This window comes from Bombus fervidus, chromosome 15 (genome assembly GCF_041682495.2).
Source record: "Bombus fervidus isolate BK054 chromosome 15, iyBomFerv1, whole genome shotgun sequence".
Lineage (NCBI taxonomy): Eukaryota > Metazoa > Arthropoda > Insecta > Hymenoptera > Apidae > Bombus > Bombus fervidus.
The window spans coordinates 8,884,586-8,900,215 of NC_091531.1; the positions used below are offsets into that span (position 1 = coordinate 8,884,586).

General features: G+C 36.7%; 1 protein-coding gene across 10 annotated transcripts in view; it reads left to right on the forward strand.

Moving 5' to 3' along the window:
- The window catches only part of Dnc (phosphodiesterase dunce), a 367,304-nt gene that overhangs the window by 179,597 nt on the left and 172,077 nt on the right, over positions 1-15,630 (forward strand). For 4 of the 10 annotated variants that reach the window (XM_072017669.1, XM_072017670.1, XM_072017671.1 and 1 more), the window contains exon 1: positions 8,209-8,423. The exons of the other annotated variants lie outside the window; for them this stretch is intronic. The gene's annotated coding sequence lies outside the window, so the exon portion shown is untranslated. Of the gene's footprint in view, positions 1-8,208; positions 8,424-15,630 lie in introns of those variants that run through there. 10 annotated transcript variants of the gene reach the window in all.

Sequence of the window (15,630 nt, forward strand, 5' to 3'; positions counted from 1 at the left end):
GAAGCTTATCGGCAGCTTATAAATATGCGAGGAAAAGTTCTCAGTTCTAAAACGAAAGACAAGCGTAACATGTACTCGGAATCAACAGATCCAGTCGCAAGCAAGTAAAATTATTTTTTCGCCCAGCAAGTAGAATCAATGGGTTCGTGGCTTCGCTTTCGATTAAAAATCCTACGACAGATGAAATTTTTAGTAATCTGTGTACAAGTGTAAAAGACGTTCAAGTTGCTAACCGACAACTACGAAGCTCCAGATTATTAACATTGGGATTATAGTGTAGTATCGTGGACAAAAAGGCCTAAAAGTAATCGGGTAAACATTAAACACTGTCGCTAGCCGAGGTCCCGACAGGCCCATCGATGTGTCGTCGGTCCTTTAGCCGAAGAGTTTCGTGGGAAAAAGACCTACGTGAGTCTGGCTACGAGCGGTTGCGTAACACGTGCGTGGCGAGACTAAGACAAAGGGACAAAAGGGACGCTAAGGCAGAAAGACGAATTCACAGTCAGTGTCAGTGGAGAATTCAGAGGGTGTGAATCGTTGGAATCAACGATATTATACGCATAGACACAAATGCTCTTACACAGACACCTACACAGGCATTTGAACAGCACACTTACACAGGTCATACTCGTTACCGTATAGAGAGTGGGGTTCAAAATATTTAAGGGATCATGGGTCACTACCTATGCCTAGTCTGAAAGTAACCGGCCAACCGTCAACAATCCACAAATTCTTTACCTGCATACGTTGTTAATTATACCATATCACTCGCTTATATACATTTGGTTCTGTAGTTCTGTTTAATAAATACCACCGAATATTATTTTAACATAAACATCGTGTCTTTCACAGAGTATTTATCTTAACTTTAAGATTAAATTCTAACATGAATCGAGGAATTAGAGAGCACGGGTTGCGTTGTCGAGATAAAGTCGCTAGCGTTGTCGAGAGAGCGTGGTCCGCGCGAGAGAGGGAGAGGGAGCGTTGGATCCGTTGTGACGAAAGTTGCAAATTAATTATTGAGTTGTCTAAGGTATAGCACGTTATTGCGATTAGTTTATGTCAAATAACCATCGTTTCCCGTCTAATCAACATCCGTATCAGTCCATTCTTTGTAAATAAACCGACATTAAATTATTATTAGTAGTATTCCCGATATTACAATAGTTTATGGTGAATTCTATGACAAACGAAGCGCTAAGAAGCTTGTGGCTATCACTAAATAATATTTCTTGGTACTAGTGATAATTCTGTGACCCAGTTCGCAATCAGAGGTTAAAAAGCAGCAAACGCGAATGGCTTGGAAAATGACAAGATGCTTGCAGATTGCACGAACCAACCATTGACCGAAGCCTGACGTTCTGACAACACGTTTCTCAGATTATGACTCTGTGGTTTAATGAATAATTCATACGAATGACTGCAGTGAGCAACCTATTAGGAGGATGTTTAGGAGGCTGGATTAAAACGTTGAGAGTAAATATCCTTGAGATAATAGCCGTGTATTTCACGTATTAATAATTTATTAGCAACCTTGCTTATGCCCCGCAAAAGTAAATAAATTCGTTAGAGTAATTTGAATGTTCTTCGAAACAACGTTATACATACTGCGATACAAAATAGTCCCGTGTGAAACACAGAGAAAATTACTGTTATCGAGAGATTTCCTCCGAACGTCCTCAGTTTCAAGTATCTGAAAATTGCCACAAAGCTGGCAAGTTCGATCGAAAATCTTGAAAATAATAGCGAAGCACTCGCAGCGGCTCCTAGTTGTTTAAAAGCGAACATTTTACGTCACCGATAGAATGTCATTGGTTTTCAGTTACGAAAGAAGGCAAAGAATTAAAAATCACGGAAAATGCTCGGTACAGAAGTCGCTGCACTTACACGATCTTTGTATTAACCGAACAATTGCTGCGAATCTAGCGATCGAAGTTGAAGAAGGCGGGTTTTCATCGATGTTGCGTTGGAAAATGTGGGAAATATCGGAGGACCGTAAAGCGGCGCGCGTTGAAAGCCAGAAAGCTGAAAATAATATCCGGTTACACGGACGGAAATGAGAGATCGAATGGCGTGCATGCAAGTAAATCCGTTTTTCGCGAAGCGTATAAAATATTCAGGGGAATCAAGTTAGCGCGCGTCAAACTGAGAATACGTACAACGACGAATAGATGAAACGAGATTAAAACCGAGGTTCAAACATTATTTGCCAATGTGAACTTAATTTAATGCGAATTAAACGCATTTTTGTGTTTGGAGTAGGCTCGCGTGCTAAATTCAGTGGACCCAGCCATAATTTTTCAGCGATTAATTAAATCAAACTAACGAAACATCGATAAACGGAACTAAAAATAAATTTGAGATCGAAGCGTGGTAAATAATATTGCGAAAGATACCGAAACCACGGAATTTCAACTCGGTTGTTTGAAATGGCGAAATTAAACTCTAACGAAACTCTACCAGTATGAAACTTGAAAACTTACAAACTTCTTCAATGATCAAACCAAGCAAGCACCGAAGCTCCAATTTAATTACTCGGAAACACACAGAATCAAAAGCTATCGAAATCTAGCAATTTAAAAATTAGCGGCCGTAAAATTCTTCCACCGAGGTTGAACGAGTCACGGAGTTGCAATCTCCAAATCAGAAGTCGCGAAAATTTTCAATTTCATATTGCCATTCCATTTCTGAAAGCAACAGAGATCCGAAAGTCAAAGGACTGCGTTAGCTCGTAGGCGAATAGACGAACGCGGAGAAGCGAAAGATGGTGCGGGGATTGTTATACACGGTCGTACGAAAATATTGCAAGATACGGTAAATATTTGCTTTCTAGTCGCATACAAGGTAGACAGGTGGATTCGCGTAAAGTGCGGTCTCGTTTTGGAAGCAAGCCATCGACTGCATCTTTAACTTGGCCTCACTAAGCTGTCCTGCGGCGGTATAGCGGAATCACAAAGTTGAAAGTATCGACGTATGTATAAATTTTGTGTGCTACACTGGATCGGCCGCGTAGTAGTGACACACGTATGCGAATATAGGCGTGTGGGAGTATGTGCGTGCGTGACGTCTCGTAAAACAGACGAACGTAACTGTTCCGTTGACAGTGTCGTATGGAAGATGGTGAGACGAAGAAAGTGCCGAGACGCGTGCAAATATGTATCGACGAAGATCCTGGGAATCGTTCATTCAATAAATCCATAACTATTTTAATATAAATTCTAAGTGTAATCTTAGTGTTCCTTTACTTTTATTTCGGTAATTAAGATGCACAATTGTCAACAGAAAGCTATCATGACTATGAATCCTTCGTACACTGTGATATGGAGTACAGCAGTGGAATTTCGCTGACAGTTTACCTCCATAAGCTTATTCTTTCGCTGGATGGCCATTTTCATAGTAAGCTCTAATGCATCTCCGAGAAACTGTCAAAATATTTACGAAATGATAAATTTCAACACCGTGTACCGCTTGCCACTACTTTTAGAAACGATTTACGAACCTCGTTCGAACTTTACGGCAATATACTCGTGTACTTTGAAGTGGAAAATATTTACATTGAAACAACGTAAATAAATATATATAGGATGTAAATATATTTATATAAAGGTTTATTGATTTGCGTAGTTTGGTCGAAAATTGGCACCGCGTAATAACATTGATATTCGATATTTATGAATATTGGTTTGGCAACTAAGCGATTGCCAAGTGACTTCAATTTAACGATCTGTAAGGAATTGACCCTAATTATATGTTATAATTAATTAATTTATAATAAATAAGATAATTATCGATAATATATATTAATAATAAAAAGTAGATTCCTTTTTGTCGTGTTTGTACATAATACACAACATAATTCATTAAAATTAGGGTCAATTAATTAATTTATTATAATATAATTATAATTAAATCAATTATTATATCATTGATAAAAAAGGAATGTTTCTAAGAAGTTAAAAAATTTTTACCAAATAATAATCTTTCACGAGAAAAGATAGCAACTTCTGAGTACGTAATTCCAACAAATAAAAATTCCTTCTTTACGATTGCCAAATAATTATCGATTATCTCGGAGTAAAATTTTGTCCACGTTTCTCTTCTGATTTTTATTCGATGAATTTCGTCTTCCGTAGATATAGATGACATTCCTTTGAAGGGCGGTGGTGGTGGACCGGTGTGTCCAGAAGGTCCAAACGTCACAGGAAATAAAACTGGAATTTCGTGCGGAAAGGAATATTACGGAGGTGATAGTGGAAACGGAATCCACATGATCAAACGATCGATCTTTTTCTTTTTGTTCGGCTACCATTATTTATTTGATACAGTCCAAAAGAGAGTTCATATTCCTTTGGAAACATGGAAATCGATAAACGTACATCTTTCCATATTTATATATCTTGTAACATTTATCAAAAAACATAATATATGATCTTCTAGTGAATTTTTTCTTATCAAACGTCCAGTTACTATCAAATTGTACGGTGTTTTTTTTTTTTTTTTTTTAAATCGAAGCGTAGTACCGATAGAATTGTTGAAAATAATTCGAGCCCAGAATGGTAGAATTATTGTTGTTATTTCTATATTCAGAGGTAGGATCGCAATAGCTATTATTTTATTCTTTGAATAAATCTATCACGCCGTTCTGAGCCGAAAAACCTTTATTGTACATTCTTACATGGACTAGGGATGAACGCAAAAGGACATCTTAAACCTATCGATTATATCTATCGATTGTATCTAGAACAATCTTCTAGTTACTGTTTATTGTAGCTAGCGCATCTGCATATGGATGGCGAGCACGAACTCACGTTGTCATTTTCAACAATTATTTAGAATTTTCAATTTAGTATGAAAATGAAGTTTTGGTATGGTCCTTAAAAAGAGGCGTTTCGTTCCAGCATTTCTTTAAAAAAATCGATCGTTAAACGATAGAAGCAGAATTGTTGCAATATACAGGAGAAATAATTCATCATCTTGGATCTTATACTACAGATATACGGAAGACTCACGAAACGCAATTTTCTGAACCTTCGTGAACTTTGAGATGAGAGAAATCGCTGTTCTCTTTGAAGCAATGACCGTAAAGAATACATATTTCCTAGCAGAAAGAGCAGCTCTATATTCCCTTTTGAAACTGCCTGATACGCAGCCAACAATAATATCCCTCTGTATTTCGATTTATCAGATCTTTTTGCTCACTTTTGTCGAAAGACAGCTCTACGTGGAAAGAACTGCCTTAACCTCTTGCTACGTGCTTCTCCATTCAAAAATTTAAAAAACTTTCTCACGTTCGATAGTAAGATAAAAAAAATTTCTTTTTCTTTGGAAAAAAAAATTTTCTTGTTCAGAATTGCAGATATTTTTGTACGTACTTGAAAAGAAAAAATTTTTTAATGTTTCCTTCCCTTTCGGGAAAACTTGTTCTGTCCATATGTCAAAGAAATGTTTTTTCCTTGTTTAATAGGAAAATACAACAAATTCTTTCTTCTTCGGATAAAGAGTTTCTTGTCTCGAATTATAGAAACTTTCCTTGAAAATGATTTCCATCTTTGGAAAAAGCTTTTCCATTCAAAGATGAAAGAAATTCTTCCACTTTCTGGGATCTCGCGTTCTCAAAAAATTCATTCTCTTATTTGCTTTTCACTGATATTAAATATTTTTCATTCAATTACTATAGCGTTCAATCGCTGTATTCAACGCTAATAATTCAGGTGAAATTTCATTAGCATAGTCAAAAAGTAGGATTAAATTTCGTTCCAAAAATCATCGGTAACTGAAGCTGAACTTTGACCTAAATTCACCTGGTGATGGTGATTCGAAATTGAAAAGCATCGGATTGATGAATGACTGAATCATATTTCATAATTGGTGAACTATAATTGATGGAACGGGTCCATTGTGAAAAGTTTCACAGGCAGTTACATTCGCATTTCTCATTCGTCGACTCTGTTATCAAAATCCTAAACGAAGCTATATTTAATGCATGAACCTGTTAGGCTATACAATGGCGATATAGCGAAACAAATAGCTTGCCGAAATGTATAATCGACGTTAAACGCTCATTTTGTATCATCAACAGTTTTCATAAAACTCTTTTACACTTTAAACCTTTATTTAGAATTATTGTTTAGAATTTAGACTGGTAAATCGAGATTGCATCGAATAATGGTTTAATCAATTAGGCAAATGTTAAGTGTAGTCACGAAATTTCTCTCCAATCTCGACAATCAACGATAATCAAAATTAGCTGGATGTAAAGATCAAGCGAATATCTTCGTTGTTCTTGAACCACCCTGTACAATGGGGACTTTAATTTAACAATTTGGGAAAACATTTAACTTTACATCTTTTTTCAAATCGAGTTTCCAAAAAATTAGGTGATTGTCGTTATCATTTTTGAACCACCCTGTACAATGGAAAGTACGGAGACTTTAATTTAACAATTTGGAAAAATGTTTAACTTTATATCTTCTTTCAAATCGAGTTTCTAAAAAATTAGGTGGTTATCGTCATCATTTTTGAATCATCCTGTACAATGGAATGTGTGGAGACTTTAATTTAAGAATTTGGAAAAACATTTAACTCTACATCTTTTTTCAAATCGAGTTTCTAAAAAATTAGCTGGTTGTCGTCATCATTTTTGAATCATCCTGTACAATGGAAAGTGTGGAGACTTCACTTTAACAATTTGGAAGAAATTGACCCTAATTTTAATGTATTACGTTGTATATTATGCGGAAACACGACAAAAAGAAATGTACCTTTTATTATTAATAATTGATAAAAAAGAAATGTTTCTAAGAAGTTAAAAAATTTAAATGGTATAAAAACCTTCACTCTAAAATTCACATCTACGATATACTTTACCCATGGGGTACATCCTGTATATATGTATATAGGCCATATATAGTAACGTAGAAACTCGAAGAAGAAGTCGTTTGAAACACATGGATTTCCAAAAACAGCCGCAAGGTACCAAGGAACCGACCTGGTCGTTTCAACCACATCGAGCAAATAAAAGCGACAATCGCCGCTCTCTTTCCTTGCTTGTCATAAAAGCAGCTTCGATCCAGGAAAGGCCAGCGATCTGACCGTTCCTAAATCTCGTTTCCTCGCGGGATTAAATGTCCCTTGGGTCTACAAGCATCATAGTTTTGCTCGTTGAAAGCAGAAGAGGAGAATGTGACTACAGTTCCTTTTTTCGAGTTTATGGGGAAAAAAAATCCTTCTGTTTCGTAAAAGTCTCTGCAGAAAGGAATTTTTCCTTTTCTGAAACTTCTATTTATATAAAGGAATTCAATTACGCATACTACGTACCGTCATCAAAGACAAAGGATCGGTTTTCAACTACTCCAATCCGAAATTCTATATCTTTTCCCAAATTTCATCCATCCGAAGCTATTCTTCGCTCGAATTCACCATTGTCAAAAATACAAGTCTCGTGCCCCTTAATCTCACTTCCTCTAGCAAATTACAAATCTTGAACTTCGAAACCTGGATGTCTTCGAAGTCACACGAAAATACCTACAGCTTTGTGCTAACCTCATTCCAATTCGCTTGCAACAAAAACAGAGTTCCCGCTTCTCAACTATCCAAACAAAAAATCCCATTTCTCGCGTTAGCCTATATTCGAATCCATTCATCAAAAGCCCTAGCCCAAAGTTCCTTAAAATCTGGTTTTCTGGTCCAAATCTCAAACCATGGAGACCTGCACGTCCTTTTTCAAACAACACGATAACGCCTATGTACATACATTGCCATCCTAACCAACTTCAAAGTCCCATTCTTCGGTGGTGTTCTTCATTTGATTGCTGTTTGATCAGAAACACAGATTTTACACTTCGTCAACAGCCCTAAAATCTTTCTCGGACCGAGTGTCAAGCCATAGGAACCTGGACGTCATCTTCTACACAACACAATGACACATCTATCACCAATTTGGAGATTCCGTTTCACGTTTCAAGCTTCATCCATCATCCTCTGCATAACTTCGCCAGTTCCACGCTCTTGTGTCCATCCTTTTAGCCAAACTTCCTATCATAAGTCAGTACCAAAGGAAACGCGTGTCGCTTGGCCGACAGCGGCCGCTACTCCGAGCGGAAGAGCGCGGTGTCGAGCGAGCGAGAAGGAGAGAGAAAGAGAGAGAGAGAGAGAGCATGCTCACAGCGGTGGTCTGGGTTCGCAGGAGAGTAGCTCGACGACGCTCAGTCAGTGCGACAGTACGCGCGACCTCGACCGGACCAGCGTGGCTGATCCAAAGATCGTTTCGCGCCGTGAATCATTGCTCGCGCGCAGCAATGAGACATTCCGTGTTATCTGATTCTCGTTTCTCAATCAAAGGGAATTTCTACGCTTGTCATCTCGGACTTTCGACTTTCTTCTCTCTAGCGAGGCTACTTAGGAAGATTTAAAACAAGTTGGAGGTGAGACGAACTATTTTACGAAGAGGAAGAGTCCTTTGAACTGGGTCATTGGCGTGGAAACTGGTCATTTCAAGACGCTACGGATGATATACGTGTTCTGGATCATTGTTCAGGCACGTTCTGTGATCCTTTAAGGGAATTGGAGTTGGGAAATGCTGGGAATTATTGGACGGATTTAAGGATTTATCGTGGCACTGCTGTTAGATCCTATTTGAGGAAGTTTGATCCGGTTTGAGTGGGTCTTTTTTTCCGCAGAAATGGTTTGTGTTTGCAGTTGGATGGAGAAGCTTGGTTCGAGTATTGTAACGGCTGGACGCAGTGGGTAGAAGTAATCTTGAACGTAATGGAAGTAACTGGATGTTAAGTCAAGAGGAGATGTTAATTCGAGAGGTTGGTGAGAGGAGTAATAGGATTTGAAGATCTCGACTAGAGTGGAAACGAAAATTGTTGCAGTCCAGAGAAAGAGTTGCTGGTTAATGATACGTGTTGTTTATGCAGTTGCGTTCCTAGAGGATGGACGACGAGAAATGAAAAAGATAGGAAATGAAAATAGGATGGAGCAACGGTAGCATGATTTGGAGAAAATGGGAAAGGTAAAATATACAGGTGGAGAATTGAAGCGGGAAACGGAAGATACAGAAAAGGAAAACGTGATATAAAAGAAAACATCTAAATGAAAGTAGAAAAGTGCAAAGAAAGGATCATAGAGAATGGGAAATGAAATATACAATAGAAGCAAGAAATACAAAAGTGAAATTAGACGATGGGAAATGTAAGAAAACAATTAGAAATTTCAAGAAGAAGAAATAGAAAATTATAAACTGGAAAATAGAGAACGAGGAATTTCAAGGATTAAAAATAAATCTAGACCGCTACACTTGACTTTTAACCGTCATATACTTAGCCTAGTAATGAGTCATCACTATCACTCTCGTTATGCTTTAAAGCTCGTCTTCTGCACCGAGAAATATCATTTCAAGAGACTTTCAAAACATGAAAAATTTCGCATCGCGCTAATGAATGTTTCCTCGCAACGCGTTTAAATAATTTTCGAAACATATTTTAGTCAAGATCACGTTAATTGCAACTCGATAAAACGATTTGAAGTGCTTGTGGAAAATGGTCTTCGATTCGGAAATTTCAAGAATCCAAGCGGATTTCAATATGATCAGACTTCTGATTGGATGATTGGGGAAAGACCAATGGACCTTGGAAAAAGATCTAAAGACTTGTTACGTCGAAATTCCCAGTTCAGAATTATTTAAAAAATCACAAACGGTTAAAAAAAAAAGTGCAAAATTCCATACGTAGAATTTCTTGAAAGCTTCTATACAGAACATTTCGGATTTCATATTGAGAATACTTAATAGCAATGTTACAAAAGTTAGCGTAATTCACTACGAATAGAATCGTAAGTAATCGCCTAAATCACTGTGAAAGCTTCCACGCCATCAAAGGGCTCTTTCTCGCGACGATTTATCACGAAATCAACAGAAGAACGATCCCCATCTTTTGGAGTACCGGCAGTTACCGTATCGCGTCGTCGTATGAGGTTAAGTGCGCGTTCGATTCTCGTAAACTAAGGAATCGATCGCTAGGAATTATGACGAATCATCAGTTCCCGGGCCATCCAGCTTTTTTCCCTCTCCATTATCGATTTTTGAACACACTACAGTCAGAAGTATCTATGAATATTTATACAAATTCATAGTTTTAAAAGGTCACGTAGTTTAATTATATTCAATATTAATTCACACGTTTGATTATAATTTAAGAAACACATGGAACGTCGTATAATTGGCAAGTTTTCAAACTCCACTTCGTCAAAACCATAGCACTGTATCGAAAGCTTCGTTCCATATTTCGTTCTACCAACTTGTAGTTTTATTCTAAATTTTCATTTTTTGTATTATTTATTCAAACTTTTATATGCACACGTACATTATTATTTTCCTATTACTTAGATTCTGTGTTTCTTTATTACTAATTTTACTTGCATATTTTCCATTTACTCTCTTCGCTCTTTTACGATCACTCTCTCACCGATTGCATTATGATTACCGGGATCCTGTATATCCTAGCGTACTATGTGTATTCCATGCACTTTCAAACTTTCACGATTCCCATAAATGCATGGAAATTCTAGTTACGCGTTTGAGGATCCACGCGTGTTTTCGCTGTCGTTGTTTGAGAAAATCGCGGAAGCCGAGCGAGTTGGAATAGAATAGTTCTAGCGGTATTTCGGGAAGTTTGGATTTCAGGCTAAACGCTTCTATATAATCCGAGAGCGTTCTAGAGTGACCACGGCTGTGCCGATGAGTTTTCCAGCTTTTTCGATTTACTGCGCTTTGTGGCCAACTTGGGTTCGTTCGTTCGCAATGGCAGTTGTGTGTAATTTGATAGAGTTTCGACAGATTGTGCTGGGTTTCTTTGAATTTACGCGCGAATGTTGGTAAACGAAATGGAATAACTCGGATACTGTGAGATTGGAAACGGATTGTTGGGTGAATCGCAGATTTAAACATTTAAATGGATTCGTATTTAATTGACAATGGAAAAATGTAATAATGTAAGTCGTGATGACCACAATATACATGATTTGCATAGAAATTCAGTTTTATTAGATTCTTTTTATCGTTGAAGGTAGATATTGACTTGACAGGGTCAAGTTGAGGGTCTGATACTAAATAGGCAAAATATTGAGTACTTAGAATTAGAACAAGTAAGTCATAACCAGGGCTAGATACTTAAATACTATTTAGGATGCAATATTTAAGTAGCAATTGATAAATGAAAGTTTTATAATAAATGGTGAATTAGGTAATTGAACTAAAATTTGGAAAATTATTTTCAATTCAGATATTCTTGCATACGACACGGTCGTATTAACCATACTTTCGATACAAGATTAATTTCAGGAAATTGAGCCAAACAGTTACTCTCTGTTTAGAAGTTTTGGTAAAATCTCCGAATGATTTACGGAAGTGGGTGTGGAAATAAAGCGTGGAACAAACGTCTGTTCGTGAAAATAAATTCAGCAGTTTGAATTAGTGCTGCTGTTAATCTAAATTACCGTTCTTTCAAAGCAATCAATCCATAGCTCATAGATATACCAGTCTAAATTATTACCAAGTTCGTTGCACTTGAATATTTTAACGTCAAACGTAAACCATCCTTCTTAAACTATTGACGATTACTTGCTTCAAACTTAAAACTGTTTAGGAGAATTTAAGCGCTAAAGACTTTGGTAAATTTTCAACACATTCCAATAAAATCAATTTTATTTGTTACTCCAGTGCTATAGTAGTTTTTAACGCTGCAGTCGAAGTTCCAACAGTTTTAAATTTAATCTCAAACCAAATCTTCTCCAAATAATAACTGTAAACTGAGTTCACCATATGAGGAAGGAATTTCTAATTCTGAATCTAACTCAAGAATTTCTAAATATACATACTACGTGATTTAAATTAGGCAATGTACACTGGGAAACACCGTGGAAATTTATTTAGAAAGAGTTTCTGATTTCTAAACTAAACGAAACATCTTCAAACCGAAGATTAGTTGCAGTTTCTTGAAAAATAAAACTTGCAGGCTTAAACTTGTGTTCATCGACTAATTTAAAATTCAACAGTCAAGTTGAAAGTCTGCTCGTAGGATATTCCAACCCTGAATTCGTTAAGAAGTACGAAAGAAATACATATAGCACTGCACGAAAGTCTTCTGTTTTAATAATAGCTCGTGAATCTACTGTGATCGGACAGAAATAAATTACAAACTCGGTGTCGTAAAATTTCTCGTAATCTGTACAATATAATAGGATATAATAATTTCATTCGCCTTTATGACGAATTTATCAACATTATTTTTTAACAAATATTGTTTAATATTATCCCAAAATAACATCGAGATCACAGGTCGATATAATAAATCCACAAATCAACAAATGTTCATTTGTTATTTTTTAACAAATATTGTTTAATATTAACCCAAAATAATATCAAGATTACGGGTCGACGTAATAAATCCACAAAAGAAACTGAACTAAAGGTTACAACGTGATCCACAAATACATAAATATCGGTATACTTATGAATATACCATAGCGGATACCGTAGCATATGAATATAACGTTTGATCGGAAAAAGGTGGGACACTCTACCATGTGCATCATATTTATTCTCGAAGCAAAGCATTTTCATTTGATAGATGATCGTAAGATTCCTTCGTAGTAGATAATATCTTGCAACAGCAGCTGTAGAACGGAGAGAAAAAATCGATGTGGAAATCTTCTTACACAAGGGACGAGTGCATTCGTCAAAGGATTGAAAGAGATAGCTGGTGTCACCTTCATTGTTATACCGCTCCACCATCAACTGGTATTCCACTTTATTCGTCTCTCCTTTTCTGTCGTCACACCGACACAACAGTTAACGATGCTATAGACAAGGCGGACTGCTTTTCCAGCTGTACAAACATGATACATGATAAAGAGCTAAAGAAACACGATTCTTCCACGTTGTTACCAATTCCGAAGGTTTCTCGGTTTGCATCTAACCTCCGTTCCACTTTGACTTTTAATATCAACCAGTGTGGAAATGTGACCGCAGAATGAAAGTTTCATGAACAATTTCAAATTGCTGAATTTATGGTACATTTGAGTGAATCTTGATTCATCTTAATTCAAATCGTCTTGACATTCAGTTAATAGGAATTTTTATTGTTTCCTAGTGTACTGTGCTGGAAATCAAGTGTGATGGATTCTCTCTGTTGGAATGTTTAGAATATTCTACATTTAAAATAATGTAGAGTCGAATAATTATTATAAATTATAGAATGAAATATTTGAAGTATTTATGTTTGGCTGGTTTGATTATTAACTCTCTTCTACGCTATTTAATTAACTTAATAGTCGATATTTTACAACAGGACTTTTGCATTAGTCTAGGACTTTGCATTTGAAAGTATGATACGTTTGCTAGCAAATGTTGCTACGTTCCATCGTATTTCACCTGATAATCCACATTCTTAAGAGTACTTTGGCCCAGTTACATGTTTATACAGCTGCACGATTCTTCGCGAGTGAATCCATCTAACCAATTCCACGCTGAAACTATTTTGCTTGGCGTTTAATGCCTGTTGTACAACTTGGATAATATTTAAACCCAATCTGAGCATGGAACTGGCTCAAACGATTTGCACGAATACTTCACCAACTCACCTAATAATATTCTTAGCGAGTATTGCGAAATTTGAAAGACATGGCACTCTGACAGCATTCTAATGATCATTTTAAAAAGCAAATTAAACGAAGGACACCTTTGTAAGAATCTCATTACCACGCGAAAGAAAAGATTAACATAAAACTGAATAACTCAATTTCAAGCGAAGTCTAAATAGATAAATAATCGCGTTCTAAGTAAGATGCGACATGAATTCTAAATAAATAAATAATCAAATATCCGATAAAATACGAAATAAATTCTACAGGAATCTATTTGCTTGTTATATTAGGTTATTATGCATATAACGTATAATAAACAACATAGTATAGAAAATATGAAAATAATGTATAATTATATTAACCTACTCGAGTATTTCACGAAAGAATATACGTGGTGTAAAAATAAATAAAGTTCTACGAGATCGCGTTTAGTCGTTACACGAAGAGAAGGAACAAATGTTACTTCACAAAAAATTTCAATGTGAGAAAGACATCTGCGGAGAGAAGCTAGTTATGCACGAGAGTAAACTAATCATATTTTACACGCAAGATAACAGGATTTTTTTTTTCATTTTCGCGTTCGAGGAGATAGTAGAGATTCCCTGGGTTCTCGTATTTTCACATCACGTTTCTATGTCAACCACGTCACACGGATGCCTGTTTCCGTTGAAAAGTCGCAGTTCCAGCGAATATTTATCAGAGCAATGAAACGCCTGTTAATAGATTCTAATTTAATAAATAGAATGTTACAAATGAGAAATATGCGACCGTTCTGTCGGTATCACGCAGTTGTTCGTGATTTTTCCATGTGACCTATCTGCGACTTGATCTTTAAAAATATTTCCAACACTTTTGAATTTTGCTTCCCATTGACAGCTGTTTTTTAAGGTCACGCCATTTGGAAAAATATACACTTTTAATTTTTTAATCCATTAGAAAATTTATCACGCGTTGAAGTAACAAGTAACAGATACTTCCGGGACCAAACTAGATCCTCGAACTCTCGTTCTTTAGAAGGAAGAAAGTCACTAGAGAGTCGGAGTTAGATATCTGTCGTCGAAAAGGCCGCATTCGAAAAGAAAGAACACTCGTGACAGCCAACAAGTAACAGATACTTGCCGATCCAAACTGCACCCTCAACCTGTTATTTCCTAGGAAGAAAAAAAGGTCCCTAGAGAACACGAGTTCAGTGTCTGAAGCACTTGGCCCAACCCTCGAATCAGACAGCCAAAATCTCGAGCATGCGAGTGCCAGAAAAAGCATAGAAGCCATCTCCCCTGCCAAGATTTCGCTCTGCTTCGTAGCTAGTGAACGCATTTCGAAGCTTCGATCGGTTTTTTTCAACATTTCCGCGCAGCTGTTGCGTTTCACACCGATCGTTCCACATTTCACGCGTTCCCACGCGACGCCGCCTACTGTTCCACTGTCAACGACGTTAAAACGTCGACACGGGTCAACATTCGGGCGCGTTTCTTCGCTCGAGTTCCTCTTTCGTCTCTTTCGGAGACGAATTAGTAAGCGTCGCACTTGGGGCGCTGGCGACCGAAATAGAAGGATCTTAATCAGCTCGACTAGGGAATTCGAGGAATTTTCGATGCTGAACACGATTCGCTTCGAATATTTTTGTCTTCGATGTCAGGCTTCAGCGGTATTTTGATATTTCGAATATCATAATCGAATGCCTTTGAAGAATATTTCAATGGATTATTAAACATGTTATTATAATATTACAATTGGTATAGTAGCATCAAACACTTAATAATTTGACGAAAACGAGATATATTTCGGCAATATTTAGGTAAAATGTATTTGTACGATATTTATTTGCGGTACATTCGATCGACATTTGAGTAGAAAATATTTGAAGAATAGTCACGTACGATATATCATTAAGTGGCATTGACAAAATCCGCAATCGCTTGGTTGCCAACGTGATAGTTCGAAGAGTTCCTTAATAAAATTTACTCGAACAATACTTATGTTGTC